Source organism: Pinus tabuliformis, chromosome 4_1 (assembly GCF_031772625.1).
Source record: "Pinus tabuliformis cultivar Carrire ecotype Pingquan chromosome 4_1, CPIR1, whole genome shotgun sequence".
In the NCBI taxonomy this organism is placed as follows: Eukaryota; Viridiplantae; Streptophyta; class Pinopsida; order Pinales; family Pinaceae; genus Pinus; species Pinus tabuliformis.
The window spans coordinates 912997977-913021150 of NC_142303.1; the positions used below are offsets into that span (position 1 = coordinate 912997977).

The 23174-nt window shown below is 40.5% G+C and overlaps 1 protein-coding gene across 2 annotated transcripts in view; it reads left to right on the top strand.

Moving 5' to 3' along the window:
• The window catches only part of LOC149179106 (pyridoxal kinase-like), a 338385-nt gene that overhangs the window by 298622 nt on the left and 16589 nt on the right, over positions 1-23174 (top strand). The gene's annotated exons all lie outside the window — the stretch shown is intronic.

The following is a 23174-nucleotide window of genomic DNA, read 5'->3' on the forward strand; positions in this document are numbered from 1 at the left end:
TCATCATGAACAAAACCTTAATAAGTACATCCTGAATATTTACTCAAATCCGACTTCCACTATACATTTAGGATTTCCAGTATACATCTAACCGTGTTACACTATATCTTGCTAGAAATAAAGGGAATGCAACCAGCAAATATCTTCCAAAAGATGGTCCGGACAAACACAGGTCACTTTTCCGCCAAACGAATCCTGTACACGCTGTCAAAAATCGGGACACGCTGGTGAATTTCATGACACACTTGGGATTCGACGTGTCCTGATAGGATTCGACGTGTCATGTTTTTTGGACACGTTTTTCGGGCGAATCGTGTCCGACACGCCGGATTCGGACACGTGGCCCCTATATAACGAATCTGGTTACTTAGCCGATCATATAACATAGCTTTGGCTGCCCCAACAATAGTTCTGTTTTTCCGTTCTGCTACTCGATTTTGCTCCAGATTATATGGAGTTGTTCACTCTCTTTTGATGCCCACCTTTGCGCAGAAATCTGTGAAGTCTTTGTCTGTATATTCTCCACAATTATCTGAATGTAATACCTTTATCTTTTTCCCTGTCATATTTTAAACAAGAGCTTTAAACTCTCGGAAACGATCAAAGACCTCATCCCTGGTCTTTAAGAAATAGATCTAGGTTTTTCTGGAGTGATCATAGATAAGGCGACAAAGTATTCACCACCACTAAGAGCTCTTTTTGGACATAGGACTGCAGATATCTGAGTGTATTATCCTAATACACATTTTGCTCTATTGTTACCTCTGTAAAACGCTGCTTTAGAGTACTTCCCTAACACACATCCTCTGCATAAGTCATCATGTTCACTACTAAGGACTGGTACCCCTGTAACAGTGTCTTTGAGCATCCTCAGTGCTCCATGGTGTAAGTACCCCATTCGCCTGTGCCATAATTCATTCCGCTCCTTCTCACCATTACAATTGCTACTTATTAGTGCCATTGGTGATTCAAGCTGCAACCTATACAACTTGTTGCTTCGAATCCCAATTTGCTTTTTCTTCTTCCAGCTTTGATGCTTGACGTATACTTTCTTTCCCATGAAGTATACATCATATCCCTTGTCCTGTAATTGGGACACTGAAATCAAGTTCATTCCTAATCCTGGCACATGCAGAACATTGGTGGCTTGGATGTTAGTCCCTGCTTTCGTCTGAAATGCTATGGTGCCTCTCCCTACTGCAGTACGTTTCGTTCTGTTTCCCATAGTTATTTGGAAGTCCATCTGTTCTTCTTAATAGCTCGAGAAATGTTCTCGTACTCCAGTCATATGAGCTAAAGCTTGAAGCCTCGCTATCAATGTACCAAACATTCGCTGACGTTGAATTTGTTAGGCATGCGAATTCTTCATCCAATCTTGTAGATAATTCTGAGACACTTTCAGTATCCATATTGTGCCAATTTCTGACGCTAACCTGTTCCAGCAACTGCTGTAGGAAAAACTACATCCCACCTGAGACAACCCTCTTTGCTGAATCTTTTGTTGCGTTGTTCCCTCTCCCACTGACAAATTTCGATTGGAAAGACTTACCTCTTTGTCAACTCACTCAAAGAGAGTTTTGCCACAAAATCCAATCTTCTTGGCTTGAACTGCACAATCCTCTGGGAGATTTGAATTTCTGCCCTTGCAGGAATTTCAAATTCCCTTCTCCTTTCAATGCTGGGTCCTCTGACTTATTTCTTTTGCTTCTCTTTAGTTTTGATACCATGTGAAAATTTCTAAATAGAAATCCTATTGCAGTGATTAATATTATTTATTCTACTAATTATCTTAGAAATAAGTTATCCACAATATTCTTATGGGAAATATCGAAATATATTCTACTGCAGCCTTCACAATTAAAACATTGTAAAGAAAAATACTGGCACAAATACAATCACAATGACAAAGTTATTTTTGGACAATTGTCCCCAAAAAAAACCGATGTGGGAAAACCGGTGCAACAGATGAGGGTTTTATTATTCTTCAACAAATTTTCATGTACAAATTACAACCAGCAAAATAGGAATGAGAAATTTTACAGACACTTCTTGACCAAGTCCTACCCCAGGTGAAGCACTTCTTCTTCCCCAGAATCCTTCTGATCCTCTCTACATCAAACTGCTCTCCTTGGCTCAACGTCAAGCTGCCCACACAGGCTCTGCGTCAAACTACCTCTGCGCTGCCTCTCTCTACGTCACCCTGTTCCTGCTCTATGTCTTGCTACCTTGCACTCTCTAAATATGATGATGCCCTCTCTTCCTTTCTCACTTGCAACTCTCCCTCTGATTCGATTTTCTCTTGCCGAACTTCGATAGGTGAGAAAATCGATCTTACTCAGGTAACTGAGTATCTACCTCTAGTGTGTTCTCCAAGTGCCCATCAAGTTTTCTCTTATAATCCTCTCATTGATTAATCAACGACCCATATTAGATTCTAATCAATGGTTATGATCATTTGACTTGATCTTTGCCTTCTTTTAGAAGTTCCACCCACAGTTTAGATTAATACCCATTAATTAATTTAATTTCCTAAGTTTAGACTTAGGGTCCCATTAAAAATAATTAATTATTTTAATGAAACTGTTTCCAGGTGGAATTTCCCAAAACGATTTCTGGGTATTGGAGAATGCATGTGTCTAAACCTTCCTGCAAATTTTGAGGCTTAGAGCACATCCGATGCTACCTCAAATCAACAATGGCATCCTCCCATTCCTGATGATTGACAACTTCTTCAAAAGTGGATGGCTTTGCTTCTATTAGTTTTGTCATGTATGCAACATACCCATAATATCTTTTGGGTTTCTTGCTTTCTCTAAATGAGCCTTTCGCTGCCCCATGACCTTCTGCATCAAGTAGTGTAGATTTCAACCAGTTAGGTTTCTTTCTTGATTCGGTGAGGACCACAGGTTGAATAGGTTCACTGGGACCCTTATCTTCATGATGAGATTCTTCTTCTTCCTTGTTAACTTCTTCAAATACTGGAAGTTATTCGTCATCAGAGTCCATGGGAAGTTCCTTAGATTTCTTGAACGCAACTCTCGTCAAATATGACATCCTGACTTACTTCTATATGGTGTCCTTGCTTTATGTAGATCCTATAAGTCTTAGAGGAATTGCTATAGCCAACAAATTTTCCTCTCATTGCTCATGGATCTAGCTTCTTTCTTTCATCCTTTGGTATATGAATATATATGGGACACCCAAAGATATGGAGGTGTTTTGTAGTTGGTTTCTTCCCAGTGAAGACTTCTTTGGGAGTTCTGTTGTTCAGTGACCCATGGGGACTTCGATTTTGAATATATACTGTTGTCTTCGTGGCTTCACCCCACAGGAATTTTGGTAGATCTTGATTATGTAACATTGCCTTTACACTTTCTTCAATGGATCAGTTCTTTCGTTCTGCAAGTCCATTTTGTTTGGGATTATATGGGACTATCAACTCCTTAATACGAAATTCCTTACGGAAGGCTATAATTTCCTTGGATGTATACTCTCCTCCATTATCGGATCTTAGTATCTTGATTCTTCTTTCTGTAAGGTTCTCTACTTCAGCTTTGAATTCTTGAAATTTTGTAAATACTTCATCCTTGGTTTTCATTAAGTAAACCCAGGTCTTTCTTGAATGATCATCTATAAATGTGACATAATATAGATGACCTCCAAGTGATTTAGGAGTCATAGGGCCACATACATTGGAGTGAATGAGATCCAAGATTTCTTTTGACCGTGAAGCACTGCTTCCAAATGGTCTCTTGGTATTCTTACCCAATGCACATCCCTTACATACTCCTTCGTGATCTTTCTATTCAGGGATTCCATCTACTATGGAGCTTAGAGTTGGAAGGATTTTGAAATGAAGATGACCAAATCTTCTATGCCATAATTCACACGGGCTGATTTCAATGTGAACCAAAGCTTGTGCTAGAGGAGATATCAACCTGTAGAGTCTTCCTTCTCAGATACCAATTACTCTAGCATTCTCTATGCTTGAGTTTTTACTCCATACTACAACCTTTCCATCAATGAAAGCTACTCTATCACCCTTATCTTCTAGACTTGAAATGGAAAGTAAGTTCTTATGCAAACCTGGAACAAATAGGATGTTGTTGAGGTGAATGTTGCTTCCATTTTCCAGCTCTATGGAGGTTGATCCAATTCCTCTTACGGGATAGCTCTTATTATCTCCAAGTTCCACTGAGTAAGAATATTTTCCCTTTGATAATGTCTTCAATTGTTTATGATGACCAGTCATGTGCCTAGATGCACTGCTATCAATTACCCAAATGCTCTCGTCTTGGAATGTGCCAGTGAGTGCCGAGAAGAGACCTTCATCTTTTGCCTTGATTGCTTCCTCCTTTGTAGTGAATAGGAGATTCCATGCTTCCTTGAAGCTTTTCTTGATATAGCTTGCTACCTTTGAACACTTTTTGATGAGCTTCTTCAATGTAGTGGAGATCTTCATAATGCCCTTAGTCAACCTTAGCTTTGATACCATGTTGAGAAATCAAAAGGGCAGTGATTATATAGATTTCTCTTTACTTGATAACTGCTTGTGATGTCCTTTTACTTATTAGCTTTGTTACTTATTATATGTGTGAATCATCAAACAACTACCAAAACAAGAAGAACAAGAACAAAAAATATCGGCTACAAGCAGGGGCCAAAACCTTTCCACTTGAGAGTAAAACCCACAAGTCTCTTCTCTTCCTTATAGATTCTTCAATTGACGAATTCTAAGACCTTGACTTTAGAACCCTCCACGAACAAGACCAACCTCTTTGGATGATGTGCTAACCTTGATCCCGTCAAACCCAATCAAATCTCTTCTAGTAGCGCTTCTTTGACCTCCAACTGCAGAAATTTTGGCCTCCTTTATAGATCTAAAATTGTGTCCCCCCAGGAGTTGCCGCTGCCACACGTGTGAGCTCCGATCTGCCTTTTGAGCCCTCCTTTGACCTTTGCTTGACTTTCCCTCACTTCAGGAGCATGGGGATTACCCTTGGTGACCTTCGCTTGGCCTACTTGTCTCTTTTTCTCCAAGATCGAACTTATACATAGAAACCCTCGGTCTTGTTGTAGAAACCCTAGTTCTCCTTAGCACGTGTGAGAGAAATTTAGCCCAAACACAAATCTCCTTCGTCCTCCTTCACTGCCTTCTTCTTCCTCTTCCTTCACTAGAATGAGTGGTGAGTGAATGTGCTTCAAGTAGGATGAGTTCTCTTCTATTTATCAAGGGTGGACGTGGTTCTTCCTTTAGAGCGACTTGCTAGCTGCCAGGCCGACCTGGTCTTGGAGGGTATCTGGACACTTCTTAAGATAAAAATAATTTTCTTTACAAGTTACAATGTGCCCTATTGTCGCTCAAATTGTATTGGCAACGGGACAACGACTCAAGTCTCCCAACCTCTTCGTTTAAGCTTCTCCCAACAACAGGCTATGTGGGGTAGACCCTATGGAAATGAAATGACGAAGGACAAGTTGGGAACTAACTAGTCTGGGAGACACAGTTGAGTGTCCTAGCACTTGTTTAGATTTAGCAAGATATTAAGGATTCAATTGGATTTAGATATTTTGAAACCAGTGCCTTATGGAGTCAATACTCTTGGTTTACAAAATTTAAAACCAAGTACCAGATGAACAACTATTGCTTTAATGTGTAACTATCCGATATGAAATGCAATTCCTAGGACTTATGTGAAATGCAAGAATCTTGGTTGATTTTACTTAAATGCCTAGTCTAAGTATTGTTGAGAAATCTAGGGCTTTGATATGTTAATGATTTCTCGATCTAGATAACTGCTTGTGAAGTATTTTTAACCTTTTTACTTATTCAAACAAGATCTTTCTTATGTGTGTGTTTGTTAACTTCATCAACCAGCTACCATGAACAATAAACAAAAGAACAATAACACAGGATATAGGCAGCAGCCAGGGCAAAACCTCTCCAACCGAAAACCCACGGTAATTCTTCTTATAGAATCTTCACTTGACAAAATTTCCAAGACCTAGACAAAAACCCTTTGATCGATGTGTCTCCAAGATCAAGGGAAGCACCTTTTGTTACTGCTGTCCTCTTATTGCTGCTGTCCTCTAACTGCTGTACAGTGAACTGGATCAGCTACTATAGGAGCTAGGATCAGCTTCTTCCTTCCTTGTTTTTCCCTTCAAGTTGTACTTACATCAAGAGTAACTACTAATCCAGTTTATACTCAACAACTTGCTCTTCCTCCTGCAATTTCGGTCAGCCCTGTAAGTCTGCAATTTCACTGTGAATGTATGCACATATGGTCAATGAAAGGCTCACCTAGCCTTCCTCTCCCTTCGTTCTTCTTGGAGATTAGTCTTATACAACAAGACCCTTCTCCTTGACCTTAAAACGAACTTCTTTGATGCCTTGTAGGGGACTGTTCTTGCAGCCCTAACTTAACGAAAAACATATCTGCAATTTATGTGAACTCAGTCCACACATGAGAGAGAAATAGGGCTCTTTTAGCCCTCCTATACTTTCGCTCTCCTTGTGGTTTGCTTCCAAATAATTCTGCCCTTCCAACAACCTCAAGATCGAACCCTTTACTCAACAAGATGACCATGCAAGTGGATACCCTAGCTCAGACCTGTTGCTGCACATGTGGACAATCTTCAAGGTAATTCGGATGGCAGGACAGACTTCTTCTTCGCTGGACTGTGGCTCCTTATTTTGACCCTTGACTTCGCACCTTCTCCTTCTTGAGAGCAGGCCGAATTTGATGATTGAGTGAGTCCAAATTGGAGAGGGGTAGGCTCTTTATATAGCCTACACAAGTGACTTTTAGGCCAACTTCTAGGCCGACTTGATACTCGCTTTAAGCCGACATATTAGGAGCCTCCAAGCCAACTTATAATCTGACTTGTATTATCACTTTGGAAGTCTTCTTGATGCCGAATTGCTGGTCCTTTAGCCTTGCATTTGGGGGAGACATTTAACATGGTTTTGCCCTTGATCTTGGAGACACAAACTCATCTTTTTACATACAATTTACAAGTGTAATATTTACATCAATGACAGAAACTTATCGCCTAGCCTAGAGCTCACAATGGGAGCTACTACACAATTTTGAGCATGAAACTCGTGACTCAAATTTACAAAATATTTTGCTAGATACAATTTACATCATTTACATTGGAATGTGTCATTATGAAGGCCGAACCTAGTTACACTTTCTTCAACACTCCCTCTTAACTAGGGAGGTATTCATACATACATGGTACTTGGACAATTTTTCAAGTTCACAGAAGAATTCTCATAAGAAGATCGGATTTGCAGTCCATCTGTGATAGCATCATTTCAACCAACATTGTTTTCATATAGCAAGGCCTTAACTAACAGCTTTGTCTCTCACTTAGATCAAAGCACAATGTTGGCGAGACCAATGACTTTTAGACACACATCATCAGTGTCTTTCTTAGGGTCATACCCACCCGGGTGTTCTCCGAGTATGCCCTACTAGGACTATTCTCATCTTGGGTTCCCAACCCTCAAGAATATCGGTCCTCTTGCCCACTCTTATCTTGGATGCCCTACCACATCCTCAAAGAGTGTCGGATGCCAGATGATTACACAATCCTCCATTCTTTCTTCCAAACTGAAGACAAGAATGTCGTGTCTAACTCTCCCTCTTAACCAGGGATGAGTTCCAAGTTTCACCTTACTCAGAAACTTGTTCAAGTTCCTTTCCTCATAGAAACTTTCTAGAGCTCCCTCTCAAATAGGGACTCTTTCATCAGCACTTTATAGGGTCTTCTAGTTGCTTGATGATCCATAACCTTGATGTCATCACTTTCTTCATATGTAGGGTCCAACCATCCATCACTTTCCTTCATCATGTCATTCCTTCTTTCTTGGAAAGTATCCTTCTTGGCTTTATATCTGGAGCTTTCTTCATAGGGCCAACTATCTTCACTTTTCCTTCAACGGTGATTGCTTTAGATCACAAGGAACATGGTTGTGACATCCTTCACAACTCTTCTTGCCATGGCCTTGCACACATGTCCAGACCTTCTCCAAGAAGTCAAAAACCAAAACAAATCACATATTACCTTTTGGTGATGGCCTTTTCTAGAGACATCTTGTACCAATATCCTACATGCTCCTATCTCCAAGGCTGTTCAAGTGTCAAAGGGTCTTCTTCTTCTTTTACAGTGCTTCATGCCTTCTATCAGGAGATGTCATATTTCTTGGATATTGAATTCTTAAGATCATGGTATCTTCTTGGATCTCTTTCTTCCTCTTTACTGCAGAGCTCCACCTCATGTCTCAAATGAGGTCATATGTTCACCTGCACAAACTAGAGAAAGAGATCTTCTATACCAAAAACAAATGACATGATATCTTAAAATACAATAACATACATACCTCATCAGTCTTGAATCATACCATGATTCTTGTAGCGGACTTCTTGAAGGATCTTTGACCTGCAACGGAGTTGACTTGACTCTTGCAGCTTCTCTTAGTACCATCATTCTGAATTTCATGAACCTGGATTCTTTACAGAGAATATTTGCCTGTAAAACCCTTCAGAGATTCAGAGAACCAAAGTGTTCTCATCTTAGGGTTTCCTACAAATTGTAATTCATTCTTTCCTAGAATCCTTTCATAAAGAAATTCCTATACAACACACTTGTATCATGACTTTAACAGTTCTTTCAGAGGATTCAACATATCCTTATACATCAAGTGTTTCTCTATGAATGGTACAAAATACAATGTACATAGTCAGACAAAACATCCTTCAAGGAACTACTAACCATTACTACATAAGAATGTTCATGAATTTCAACATGTCACAAAATGCTTATGCAATCTATCATGCAACTAAGATATATGTAAGAAAGCAGGAGGTGATCTTTCAATCATAGTAAAGATCTTGTGGGTCCTCCTTTTTCGGCTTCTTTTCATTGTCTTGTATTTCCTGGGTGACATGTGCTGCTTCATGTTTCCTCTTTGCCATTCTTCTTTCGCTTGGGACAATCTCTCCGGTAGTGTCCATATTCGTGACATTCAAAGCATTGAATCTTTGACATGTCTTTCTTGGGATGTTGCTAGTGACCAGACCTTTCAAATTTTCCGAACTTCCCTTTTCTCTTGAACCTGGCAGCAAATGCTTGCTCCTTGGGTCCAACTGCAATGTCTTCCTTGGCCTTCAATCTAGCTTCTTCCACTTTGCATATCGACCACAGATCATTGAGTGAGGATGCCTCCTTTCTAGCCCATATGCTGGCTGTAAAGTTTCCCCAATCCTCAGGCAGTGCATTCAACACTATAGTAGTCATTTCTTGATCAGACATGATTTCTCCACGATCCTGTAATTGATCTCTTATTTCAGAAACCCTCATAAAGTACGGAGCTATACCTTCTTCTTTATTGATTTTCATCTTGTACAACTCATTTCTTAAAGAGATCCCTTCTCCTGCAGTGCTGACGGAGAATAGTTCTATCAATTTGTCATAGATTTCCTTGGCTGTTTCAAGTTTGGCCACATAGGGAATCAAAGAGTCTTTGATAGATTCTATGAGAATCTTTTGAGCTCTTATTTCATTCTTGTTGTACTTGGCCAATTCTTGACTATCAGTAGGAACATAAATTTTCTTTTGCACATGTTCCATAACTTCTTGTTCTTTTAAGTTGATGTCAGTTCTCTTCTTCCAAGCAAGGAAGTTGGCAACCCCAACTAACTTATTGCTTTCCTTGCAAGAGGACATCTTTTCAAGATTAGTTTTGCTCATAAAATAAGATACTTACTTGATATGATGATCCTTGAAGCTTGTCTTTGGATGGCTGCCTTGAGGAAGCTTGTATGTCTGTCCTTCAACTTGAATGTGAGGGAACTTGATATCTTATCCTTGAGGATCTGCTCTTCAACTGGAGTGTGAGGATGCTTGTTGCCTTCCTCTTATAGATCTGCCCTTTAGAATAGTAGATCTTGCCTTCCCTTTGATAGATCTAGGGTTTTGGAATGTAGATCTAGATCTTGTTTTGCCTTCAACTTCAACTGCCTTGCCTCTTCTTTAATGTTCTTTGTCAGCCCTTCCTTGATGTGCTACCATACCCTCTGATACCATGTTGAGAAATCTAGGGCTTTGATATGTTAATGATTTCTCGATCTAGATAACTGCTTGTGAAGTATTTTTAACCTTTTTACTTATTCAAACAAGATCTTTCTTATGTGTGTGTTTGTTAACTTCATCAACCAGCTACCATGAACAATAAACAAAAGAACAATAACACAGGATATAGGCAGCAGCCAGGACAAAACCTCTCCAACCTGAGAGGAAAGCCCAAGGTAATTCTTCTTATAGAATCTTCACTTGACAAAATTTCCAAGACCTAGACAAAGACCCTTTGACCAATGTGCCTGCAAGATCAAGGCAAGCACCTTTTGTTACTGCTGTCCTCTAACTGCTGTACAGTGAAGTGGATCAGCTACTATAGGAGCTAGGATCAGCTTCTTCCTTCCTTGTTTTTCCCTTCAAGTTGTACTTGCATCAAGGGTAACTACTAATCAAGTTTATACTCAACAACTTGCTCTTCCTCCTGCAATTTCGGTCAGCCCTGTAAGTCTGCAATTTCACTGTGAATTTCTGCACATATGTTCAATAAAAGGCTCACCTAGCCTTCCTCTTCCTTCGTTCTTCTTGGAGATTAGTCTTATACAACAAGACCTTTTTCCTTGACCTTAAAACGAACTTCTTTGATGCCTTGTAGGGGACCGTTCTTGCAGCCCTAACTTAACGAAAAACAGGTCTGCAATTTATGTGAACTCAGTCCACATGTGAGAGAGAAATAGGGCTCTTTTAGGCCTCCTACACCTTCACTCTCCTTGTGGTTTTCTTCAAAATAATTCTGCCCTTCAAACAACCTCAAGATCGAACCCCTTACTCAACAAGATGACCATGCAAGTGGATACCCTAGCTCAGACCTGTTGTCGCACGTGTGGACAGTCTTCAAGGTAATTCGGATGGCAGGACAAACTTCTTCTTCGCTGCACTGTGGCTCCTTATTTCGACCCTTGACTTCGCACCTTTTCCTTCTTGAGAGCAGACCGAATTTGATGATTGAGTGAGTCCGAATTGGAGAGGGGTAGGCTCTTTATATAGCCTACACAAGTGACTTTTAGGCCGACTTCTAGGCCAACTTGATACTTGCTTTAAGCCGACATATAAGGAGCCTCCAAGCTAACTTATAATCTGACTTGTATTATCACTTTGGAAGTCTTCTTGATGCCGAATTGCTGGTCCTTTAGCCTTGCATTTGGAGGAGACATTTAACATGGTTTTGCCCTCGATCTTGGAGACACAAACTCATCTTTTTAGATACAATTTACAAGTGTAATATTTACATCAATGACACAAACCTATCACCTAGCCTAGAGCTCACAATGGGAGCTACTACACAATTTTGAGCATGAAACCCATGACTCAAATTTACAAAATATTTTGCTAGATACAATTTACATCATTTACATTGGAATGTGTCATTGTGAAGACCGAACCTAGTTACACTTTCTTCAAAAAGTATGACCTTTGATCTTTATCTATATTGAGCCTAAAATCTATAGTAAGTGGCAGAGAGAAGTCAAGGTGAAGCACATGAGGGTGTGATTAACAATCTCTCTCCTTAAAATCTAACGTACCTGGTACCTCCGGTGCTGCAGAGATTATGGTTCTGACGACTGCAGGGTCACTGTTCTAAATACTAGAAAGGCTAGACTTGTCAAGATAAGATGAAAAGGTATTCCTATCTCTCTTTGTTAGGATGCGAATGCAATGTGAAGTTAGAAGATGGTTGTTAGAGGAAGATTGCTATAGCCTTAGAGTACTTAGATTATGGTTTATCTTGAGTTATATCGTCAAGTGCTGATTTAGAAATTCAATAGAGAATAAATGCCAACTCTGGAAGTGCCAACAAGCTAAAAGGAAACTCACTCAACTTGATAATTGCAATATGCACAATTTGCCACAGATCCACAATAGAGTACCCAATCTCAATGAAAAATGCCTATGACAATTGCTTGATATTCCAAAACAAATTTTCTAAGAGATGCCGAATATGCAATTAGATCTCAATCATTTATCATAAATTACTCAATGATATGCAAATTGGAGTAAATCACCTTCAATGCTACTTAGCGTAGAGAGAACTAGATCTTAGCACAATTATCTTTCACAAATCAATAGAACAAGAATACTTTTGAGCAAACTAGAACATTAAATGCCAACAACTCCTTATGGTTATCTCCTTGACCAAATGTGTGAAACAAATGTGCTTCAGCAGGTGAACTTGTGTGTGCACAAATTCAGATCACGAAATTCAACAAGCATTAAACTTCTGAAATACCAATATCAACAATTATTTTCAATCTTACTGATGATGCAAAGCAGTTCCCTTTCACAAAATGATCTAAAATTACTTAAAATTCCAGAGATCAAATTTATGACAGCAGTTAGGTTCAATGATTATAAGAGCAGCAAATAAACTTATGACAACAGAGAATGCCTATTGCAAAAAGATATATTAGCCCTCTGAAAACTTTATGATAGTCACTTAAAATTTGTGATGAAATTTATTAAGTAAATGCCCAAGTGTGTTAAGGATTCTTTAGTGTTAAATGAGTTTTAATACCACTGTTATGCAAATTTATTTCACTGAAATGTCAAGATAAGGGTTAGAAAAATGCACCAGGAAGCCCCAGGGCTTGAAGACACTTGCCGGATCAGCAAACCAAATCACCCATACTTCAGATCTGAATCAAATTTCTTGACTTAACTTCAGTAGATGCTTCAAATTTATGTCACCATGACTACAAAGTTTGTGAGGGCAGCATTAAGGTAAGATTGAAGGGGCAACAGAGAGGAAGACAGGCCTGCGTTGAGCCTTGAGGGCTGCTATAGGCAGCAAGAGGCAGAAAAGAAGGCTGCGTTAAGGCAATGTGAGGGTTAGAGGAGAAAGGTGAAGGCCGAGAGGGAGAATGAGGCTGCGGATGGAGGAAAGGAGCCAATGGAGGAGATTAGCAGGCTGCCACAAGGCAAGAGGGAAGCAACCGAGGGAAGAAGGGAGATGGGGCTGTGGATGGGCTGCGTTCAGCCTTGGAGGAGGCAAAGCGGAGATTTAAGGGAGCAGTGTGAGGGAAAAGAGCTGCGGATGAGGAGAAGGGAAGAGAGGAAGGGAAAATGAGTGTGTTGTGAGCTAGAATGGGCCAGAGGAGGAGGGTTTGGAGCTGCGGCAGGGTTATGGAGAGGCCCGGGAGCAGAAAAGAGCTGCGGCAGGCAGGAACAAGGGCTGATAGGTGCAGCGACAATGAAATAAAGGCAGCAAGAGAGGGTTTAGGGGGGAGCAGCAAGGCTTGGAGGTTGCTAGAAAGCCACAACAGGGATTTAGAGGGCAACGTTAAGCCCCAAGGGCTTTAAATAATTTGCCCAAGTCTCACAAAAATTTGTGAAACCCTAGATCTTCTCCTTCACTAAATAACCTTGATTTAGTTGAATTGAGGCTTTTGTGATCCATATCACATTTATGAGAGATTTTTCGGTTTAAATCACATGATATTTCATTTGTCGACGCGTTTCGAACCAACCAGTGTGGTTCATCGCCAGGACAAGTTGAAGAATCAGATATGACTATTTAATATGCACAGCTAGATCTGATTCTTCAACTTGTCCTGACGATGAACCACACTGGTTGGTTCGAAACGCGTCGACAAATGAAATATCATGTGATTTACGCCGAAAAATCTCTCATAACCTTGATTTATTTGGCCATGCAAACAAAAAATTGAGACTAGATCTTACCCTCCAAGGCCTAGATCTATCTCAAACCCCAAAATTTTTGTTGAATAACTTCTGATCTCTACCTGCACATTTAAAAAATGAAACACCCAAGACCCAATATATACAAAATTTGAAAATAAAATCCCAGAACCCCCAAGGAGTTATAAAATTAAAATTATTTTACAAATTAATTAGATATACACAAATAAAATATAGAGCTGCTGGATCTAAGGAGTATGAGTCCAACTCCGCTCCCAGATCAGTGGAAATAAGCTCTTCCTAGCCAGATCTATCAATTAAACACAATATATAAAACATAAATAATTTTAAATGAGACACTAGCCAAGAAACCCTGCAAGAGAAACTTTGTTAGATAAGTCTCGAGATTTAATCAGGAAGGCTCTTCAGTTCTTATGCCTTGGGAGTTGGTTGGTCGAACCGATGACTTCCCCTCATGCCCAAGCTTCCGAATATAAAAGATCTTTGCACACTTAAATCAAGTTGTAAGATCGATATACATAAAATAACACTACAATCTTAAAAAATTAGAGATATCTGCTAATTTAATCGAATTAAAATGCTATCTTAGATCTAATAACTTGAACAAGATACCTGTGCAATAAGTTATTCCACAAAGGCTAATAATCAACAACTTCTAAAATATAGTTCAACAGAGCATTAAGAACAGTATTACCATAAGAAGTAGGAGAGAAACACCACCATCAATGAAAACCCCAAAGACTTTTGCGTTATTATTATTCAAGAAAAATTACAAGAGAGCTTCGAGAGCTAGTACACGATTCAAAGATCGGATTCTTTGTGAGACAAATGACCTCTAATTTATAAATAAATTCTCCAAACGGCTAGTTGGTTTGATCCCCGTCAAAGTAATCTTGACCGTTGATAAAGATTTGATTATCTTTTAATCTCCACCGTCGAAATATTTATTTTTTGAGGAATTTTTGAATTTATCTTTTAATTCATTTATAATTAGCCCAGAATTAATTATTTTGAGTCAATTTCCTCAAAAAATTGACCTTCACTTAACCACCAAGGCTCAAGGGTCTCAAATTTCTTGAAATTTTCAATATTCCCTTGGTGGGGGACCTCCAAAAATTAATTTCTCTAGGACCCACGAATTTTTTTATTTGGAGAATTTATTTTCCTTAAGACTTTAATTTTGACTCTAATTAATTAAATTTCTGGCTTAGGATTTTTAATTTATTTTTTCCAGAAAATTTAATTAATTGACACATGAGGGGATTAATAATTTTTTCCAACCCTCTAATATTTTAGCACCATGGCTAAAATATTATTTACATAAGATAATTACATTTCAACTCTCAAAGGGGGAAAACCCATTCGTTATAGACCCTCAATTATTTTACCCAATTCTGCGACTCAATATGATCTAGTAGACCAAGTGATTTGTAATAAAATAATTTAGCCAATTAGCTAAAATTATTCTCAAATCACTTTTATAGAAGACTCGATTAGAACACTAGGACTCACCTAAGATCTTGATGACAAAATTCACCCTAGCTTTGGGGTGAGGCTGGAGGGAAAAACTCTGCCGATCATCTATGTTTAGAAACACAGATGAATCAATGAGACGAAAAACCTCCTAGGATGAAAATCGTCATCAAAATAATAGGCTTACCTAGGTTGTTACATACATTTATGGTCTTACTAAGGTCATTTACATTACAAACTGCAGAATGGGTTTGTAACTCTAAGAAATTGATGACTAATGAATCCAGGATGATTTGAATGTCCGAACATGATGGAATCCCTTTGCAAAAAAGTGTAATGTTTTAGGGTAGTTGACATAGAGTGGTCAACATCTGGCTCTACTTGGGGACATGTTGCTTCACCGAAGGAATGTGAGAATCCAAAATCTGCATCCAAGCAACACAAAAATTCATATAAGTAGCATCCATCCAAATATCATCCAAAAATTATCATATAACATTAAGCACATGAAATAGAAGCTCTACTAACAAGAAATGAGAATAAAATTTAACCTATGAAATGGAATGATGAAGTAAAAGCTACTTTAACAATAGAAATAAATAACGAGTAGGGTTAGAAATACAATACAGAGGATGCCCAATGGCATCAAATGTCATCTTTGAAGAACAAGTTAAGCATTTGGCCTTTCGTAGGTAAGTCAAGTGGTTCACCATCCAATGTGCTCAAGTGAAATGAATTTGGTCCAACGATGCCTTTGATAATGTAAGGACCCAACCACAAACAATGAAACTTCTTGTAATTTCCTGGTTTCTTATTTCTGCGATCCCAAAGTAGTACCATATCTCTAACCTCCAAAGATCTAGGTCAAGAAGATTTATCAAAAAATTTTCTAACATTAGATTGGTTTTTTGCACATATTATCAAAAGATTTTCTTCAAGTTTCATCTAACTCCACAATTTGACCAATTCTATTTTGGACAACATCTTTATCAGTGGAAAATGCTGAAGGAGTTGATAAGCTGGTAATTTTAAGGTGCACAGGTAGAGTTACATCTGAACCATAAACTAATTCAATGTAATATTCCTGGGGAATTTTTATAGTAAATAACAAGGCATACATAGACAAAAAAAACCACAAAAATTAAACACATGAATCAGAACACAAATATGCATTGCTGAGCCATTTTATTATAACATGAAGAGGGTAGAATTAGGTGCTGAAAAGAGTGCACCTGGGCTTTCCGAAGGCAAGCTAGCTAAGCCCAGATGAACAATAAGAAGTCCACCTCAAGTATGCAGCTGCTCTATCTCCTGGCTCTGTGCTGAACTACCCATAAATACGTTGCTGGGTGAGAAGATCTGCTATTAGGGTCTGCTCTGGTGCTAAGAAAATTCCAGGAAATTAACCCTGACCTCTCCACCAAATACCCAGAATACTAAATAACCCACGAAGGAATTAGGCTATGGTTGACCTTGGAAATTCAACCCTCTTTTCCTTCTATGCTCTATTGTAGGGAAATTTGACCCACCTGTCAATCCTGCTGCAAATGGCTCCAAAAATAGTTGCAAACTGCAAGCGAAGGATATCCCGGACGACTCCTCAAATCTCAGGGCAAAACTCCCTTCACTCCTCAACTCTCAAGTGTGCCTCCTCCTCCTCTAATGTTTGGGGCTTGCTTTTAAAATCGATGTGGCACCTCTAAACCCACATTTCCTAAGTGCAAGCATGTTAAAATTGGCAACTAGGGCCAAACTCCATGTGGGTCATTTTATTTATGACAACTGATATTTTTCTTGGATCCCTTTCATTGAAAGGTGTAGGATTGATCTAAAGATCATTTGATTCGGATAAGTATTCATGGAGTTATGAATTTATTTGTGTTATAAGACAATTCGTCAAGGTCGGCCAACAACCAAATAAACCCCACATGTGCTCAACGTTTTAGTATAAAAGGAGATGACTTGAGAGTCATTTCTCACACACACTTCTATCTTGATTTCTCTCTCCACTTGTCTTGGGTTTTAGTGGAAGAGAAATCTAGGAGTGGAAGCCCTAGATGTTCAAGGAAAAGAGGCTTCCCTAGACACAGATGGAAGGCAGCCCTAGACGCAGATGGAGGGCAGCCTTAGACGCAGATGGAAGGCAGCCCTAGACACAGACTAAAGGGTGCCCTAACGCAGACCTAAAGGCTGCCCTAAACGTTGGTCTAATCCAACCCTAAACGCTGATCTAATTCAGCCCTAACGCAGTCAAGTTTATGGGCCGCAGTGAGGGTTTGCTATAGGTGACAGCGTGGTAAGTAAGGGTTGTTCCAAGTGCATAATGCGGGGTAGATTAGGCCGAGGAATAGCTGTGTGGACAACGAAGTCATAGCTGCAATATAAGGGGTCAAAGGAACAACGTGGAGGCTGCCCTAAACAATGTAAAGGTGCTAAAGGGACAGCATGACCTTAGCCACAATATGAAGGAGCTGAAGGGACAACGTGGCCTTAATCGCAATCAAACAAGGCCTAAAGAAATAACGTAGGTATGGAGGGTTATCCCCTTGGAGAACCGCAGTCTTTAGAAGGTTGCCTTGCTGATTTGTATGGAAGATAAGGGTTGTAGGGTGATTCCCTATCCAGTGATGCAATGTAGTAGTGCAACGTGGTGAAACAACACATGGCAACAAGGTTACATGGTGCTGCAAACTAGTGCAGCAAAGTAAATATATAGCCCGCCTACATGGTGTTGGCAAGATGCATGGACAACAGGCTACATAGTGCTGCAAAGTCACATAGGACAACAACAAGGTATAGCAACTATGTTGGGACAACAGTACTAATAGGACAACAAAGGACATAGTGTTGCTAACATGCATGGGACAACAAGGTGACATAGTGCTACTAACATGCATGGGACAACAAGGTGACATGGTGCTGCTAAGACACATGGACAACAGCTAGGTATGCCAAGACATATGGGATAGCTACAAGGTATGGCAAGGCAAAGTGAGACAGTGGCTGTGACATGGCAGAAGGCACATGGTACAGCAGCAAGCATGGTACAACAACAAGCATGGACAACATGGATAGTAGTGGCAAGCATGGTGCTACAAGCACATGAGACATGCAGTATGACAACATGGTTCAACCATGGCACATGGGACAATAGTGCAGCATAAGGTGCAACAGTCATGAGGTCCAACATTGTGATGATGGGTGTAGCATGGTGCAGCACGGTGAGGAGCAACATGATGACGAGATGCAGCGCAATGAGAGGTCAAGGAGTCACCTTGGAGAATCAGTTGAAGCAACATGTCTTCAATTGATCTCATATATCATCTTCCTAGAGATGATCTCTGCTCTTATCTAGAAAAGTCAAAGTGTTGACTTCTGTTGTAAATGTACTATCTCTCTCTCTCTATGCTGAACTATTGAAGAACATAAAAGAAGAATTGATCAAGGGTTTCCCCACATTGGGGTTTGTCCTTGGCTAGCGCCACATCTTGTGTCCTCTTGTCTTGGCTTGCCTTCTGTGATTTATGTTTATGTTATATCTGCTGTTTACTTTAATGCTAATGTGATTGCTAATCTGGAAAAGATATTGAGCTAACTATGAAAATTAAAATAAATTGCTCTAAGCATAGAACATACCTAAAATTAACATGGTATCAGAGCTGAGGTGAAGACAAAGCCCAAGCAAGAGTGAAAGAGCAATCACTGAAGATAGTTGGGAAAGGACAAAAGGATCAATGGATTTCTCATCCCTCTTCAAATTCACCAAGGGTAAAGTTGAACTAGAGAATATTATCAGAATGGCGCAACGGAAGTTTCTGATGGCCTAAAGATCACTTCAATAGAAAGTCTGGATCTAAAGGTGGAAAGAAAGACAGATGCCTTGTTTGCAGGTCATCAAGGAAACAACTGACTCTTCAGAGAAAGCAAGGAACCCCAGGTATGAAGAAACAAATGTTGTTTCTGATAAGATAAAGAAGCATTATCTTGTATTGGCCCTCTCCTTCAGATTCTGTGGGAATTTGGCTTATTGATTATAATGCTTCAAGGCACTTCATCGGATAGAAGGGTGCTCTCTCGAATTTGGTAAGAGACGGAAACAATTGTGGGATTATACTTGGAGCCGATGCCACCTATCCCAGAAAGCGTGTAGGAAATGTTACCCCTCAATTGAATGAGGGTAACTCGATTCATTTACAAAATCTCTTTTATGTACCTGATCGCAAGAAGAACGTGGTGTCCATTTCAGCAATGGAAGTCAAAGGTTTCAGGGTGGCATTCATCGATGGAAAGGTACGTGTTTGGAAATAGAATTTTCAAAGATGTTTTTTTTCATGGGTTCGGGTTGGCAATTTGTATCAAGTTGCAGGATGGTCCATTGGGGATCATGTCAATTGACATATCTCATCTATAACACTGGAGGTCTACTTATGAGGCCCTACTCGATGTGAGTCAGATGGTGACAAGGATGCCTGAATTCAAGAAGAGCATGAAGGTACATGTCTGAGATGTACCGAAGGAAAATATTACAAGGGGACCATTCCCCTTATGTAGCAGGTCCACAGGTTTGGAACAACCCGAGGAGTTTGAGATTCATGATCGGGAATCTCATGTATACAGGTGGAAGAAAGCCCTCTATGGCTTGAAGCAAAACACCCCGGGCATAGTATGAGAGGATTGATAGCTGTCTGATGAAGCTGAGATTCACTAGGAGTGAAACCGATCCAAACCATTGCTCGAAGGTTGTGGATGATAGACCTCTCATACCGACACCTTCTAAGGACGACCTATTTCTGACAGGTGCAGACCCTCTCATTTGCAAAAGTAAGAGGGAGTTGGATTCCGGATGTGGAACGGTAAACTGCAAGCCCGTGACTACCTCGAGGATCTTAACTTTCAGAAGTTATGGTAGCGATGCTGGACCAGATTTGGGAAATGCCTCTGAGTTTCATAAACTCATTCGCGTTGATGTTCTTGGTGAACTTCCATCCGGACATATGTTTTGCAGTTAGCATGATGAGCTCATATATGGTTGATTCTCATTGGATTGTTGCCAAGAATATTCTGAGATATCTTTGAGGCACAATCTCTCATGAATTAAGATACACTGCCGGAAATGTGAAGCTGCATGATTATTCGAATGTTGACTAGGCAGGGAGTGTGGAGGATTGCAAGAGCACTTCTGAGTGCTGGTTCTCTTTGGATTCTGCTTCAATATCATGGATGAGCAGGAAGCAAAAGTCGGTTGCTATAAGCACCGTCGAGACCGAATACATAGCTACGAGTATGATCTCATATGAAGCTGCCTGGTTGTGGAAGCTCTTCAGTGAGCTGTTTGTACACATGATGGATACCATCGTGATCTTTTGTGTCAACCAGGGGGGGATTCGATTGTTGAGGAATCCGTATTCTATGATTTCTCCAACAGATAGACATCAGATACTACCCTATGAGGGATATGGTACATCGATGAGCAAGGAGGCTCCATCACATTGAGACTGATGTACAGGTCGCAGACATTCTGTCAAAGCCCCGGGGAAAGGTCAAATTTGTGACTTTCCCGAACGACTTGGAGTCATTGAGAGACCCTCTTATGAGGCTCCTGCATGTTGCATGCATTGAGCTCTGGGATCTCCGAGGGGGCTTGGGGTACTTACTGGCGCAACACGCGACCATAGGGCGACTCACCTTCCCCTAGTGGTGTGCTGTGTATAGGGTGAATGGCTCAGCCTTCCCCTGTGATACCCCGAGGCGACTTAGGGACAAGATGAATGGTTCTCTTGTCAAGGCATCCTACCCATGCAGTGTGGTACTCATTGGAAGTACCTCTCATCTGGCCAATGAGCAGGGAAATGGGGTTAGGGACCATAGTAGTACTATCGATGGATGCATCGTTGTATCTACCGTACTCCCTATGCTAGGATGACCTCCATTGATCTGGGATCAGCATGAGTGGTTCGAGACACTCTCTTGTGATATTGATTTGGGATTAGCATGAGTGGTTCGAGACACTCTCTTGTGATATTGATCTAGGATCAATAAAACTGACTACGGTTCAGTAGAGAATGGTATGAGACATTCTCGATCAATTCTTCTTCTTCATGGTTCAACAGAGCAAAGCGGAGCAGTGCATGGCACTGATGGCAAAGATAGTATAGTCAGACATATGGATCAGCGGATGGAGTTCTTCCTAGTTGAGAGGGAGTGTTAAAATTGGCAACTAGGGCCAAACTCCATGTGGGTCATCTTATTTATGGCAGCTAATATTTTTCTTGGATCCCTCTCATTGAGAGGTGTAGGATTGATCTAAAGATCATCCGATTCCGATAAGTATTCATGGAGTTATGAATTTATTTGTGTTATAAGATAATTCGTCAAGGTCGGCCAGCGACCAAATAAACCCCACATGTGCTCAACGTTTTAGTATAAAAGGAGATGACTTGAGAGTCATTTCTCACACACACTTCTATCTTGATTTCTCTCTCCACTTGTCTTGGGTTTTAGTGGAAGAGAAATCTAGGAGTGGAAGCCCTAGATGTTGGAGGAAAAGAGGTTGCCCTAGACGTAGATGGAAGGCAGCCCTAGACGCAGACTAAAGGGTGCCCTAACACAAACCTAAAGGCTGCCCTAAATGCTGGTCTAATCCAGCCCTAAACGCTGATCTAATTCAACCCTAACACAATCAAGTTTATGGGCCGCAGTGAGGGTTTGCTGTAGGTGACAACGTGGTAAGTAAGGGTTGTTCCAAGTGCATAATGTTGGGTAGATTAGGCCGAGGAATAGCTGTGTGGACAACGGAGTCATAGATGCAATATAAGGGGTCAAAGGAACAACGTGGAGGCTGCCCTAGACAATGTAAAGGGGTTGAAGGGATAACGTGACCATAGCTGCAATATGAAGGAGCTGAAGGGACAGAGTGGCCTTAACCGCAGTCAAACAAGGCCTAAAGAAATAACGTAGGTATGGAGGGTTATCCCCTTGGAGAACTGTAGTCTTTAGAAGGCTACCTTGCTGATTTGTATGGAAGATAAGGGTTGTAGGGTGATGCCCTATCCAGTGATGTAGTGTAGTAGTGCAGCGTGGTGAAACAACACATGGTAGCAAGGTTACATGGTGTTGCAAACTAGTGCAGCAAAGTAAATATACAGCTGGGCTACATGGTGCTGGCAAGATGCATGGACAACAGGCTACATAGTGCTGCAAAGTCACATAGGACAGCAGCAAGGTATAACAACTATGTTGGGACAGCAGTACTAATAGGACAACAAAGGACATAGTGCTGCTAACATGCATGGGACAACAAGGTGACATAGTGCTGCTAACATGCATGGGACAACAAGGACATAGTGCTGCTAACATGCATGGGACAACAAGGTGACATGGTGCTGCTAAGACACATGGACAGCAGCCAGGTATGCCAAGACATATGGGACAACTGCAAGGTATGGCAAGGCAAAGTGAGACAATAGTTGTGACATGGCAGAAGGCACATGGTACAACAACAAGCATGGACAACATGGCTATCATGGACAACATGGATAGCAGTGGCAAGCATGGTGTTGCAAGCACATGAGACATGCAGTATGACAACATGGTTCAACCATGGCACATGGGACAGTAGTGCAGCATAAGGTGCAATAGTCATGAGGTCCAGCATTGTGATGATGGTTGCAACACGATGAGGTGCAGCATGATGACGAGATGCAGCACAATGAGAGGTGAAGGAGTCACCTTGGAGAATCAGTTGAAGCAGCATGTCTTCAACTGATCTCATGTATCATCTTCCTAGAGATGATCTCTGCTCTTATTTAGAAAATTCAAAGTGTTGACTTATGTTGTAAATGTACTATCTCTCTCTCTCTCTCTCTGCTGAACTATTGAAGAACATAAAAGAAGAATTG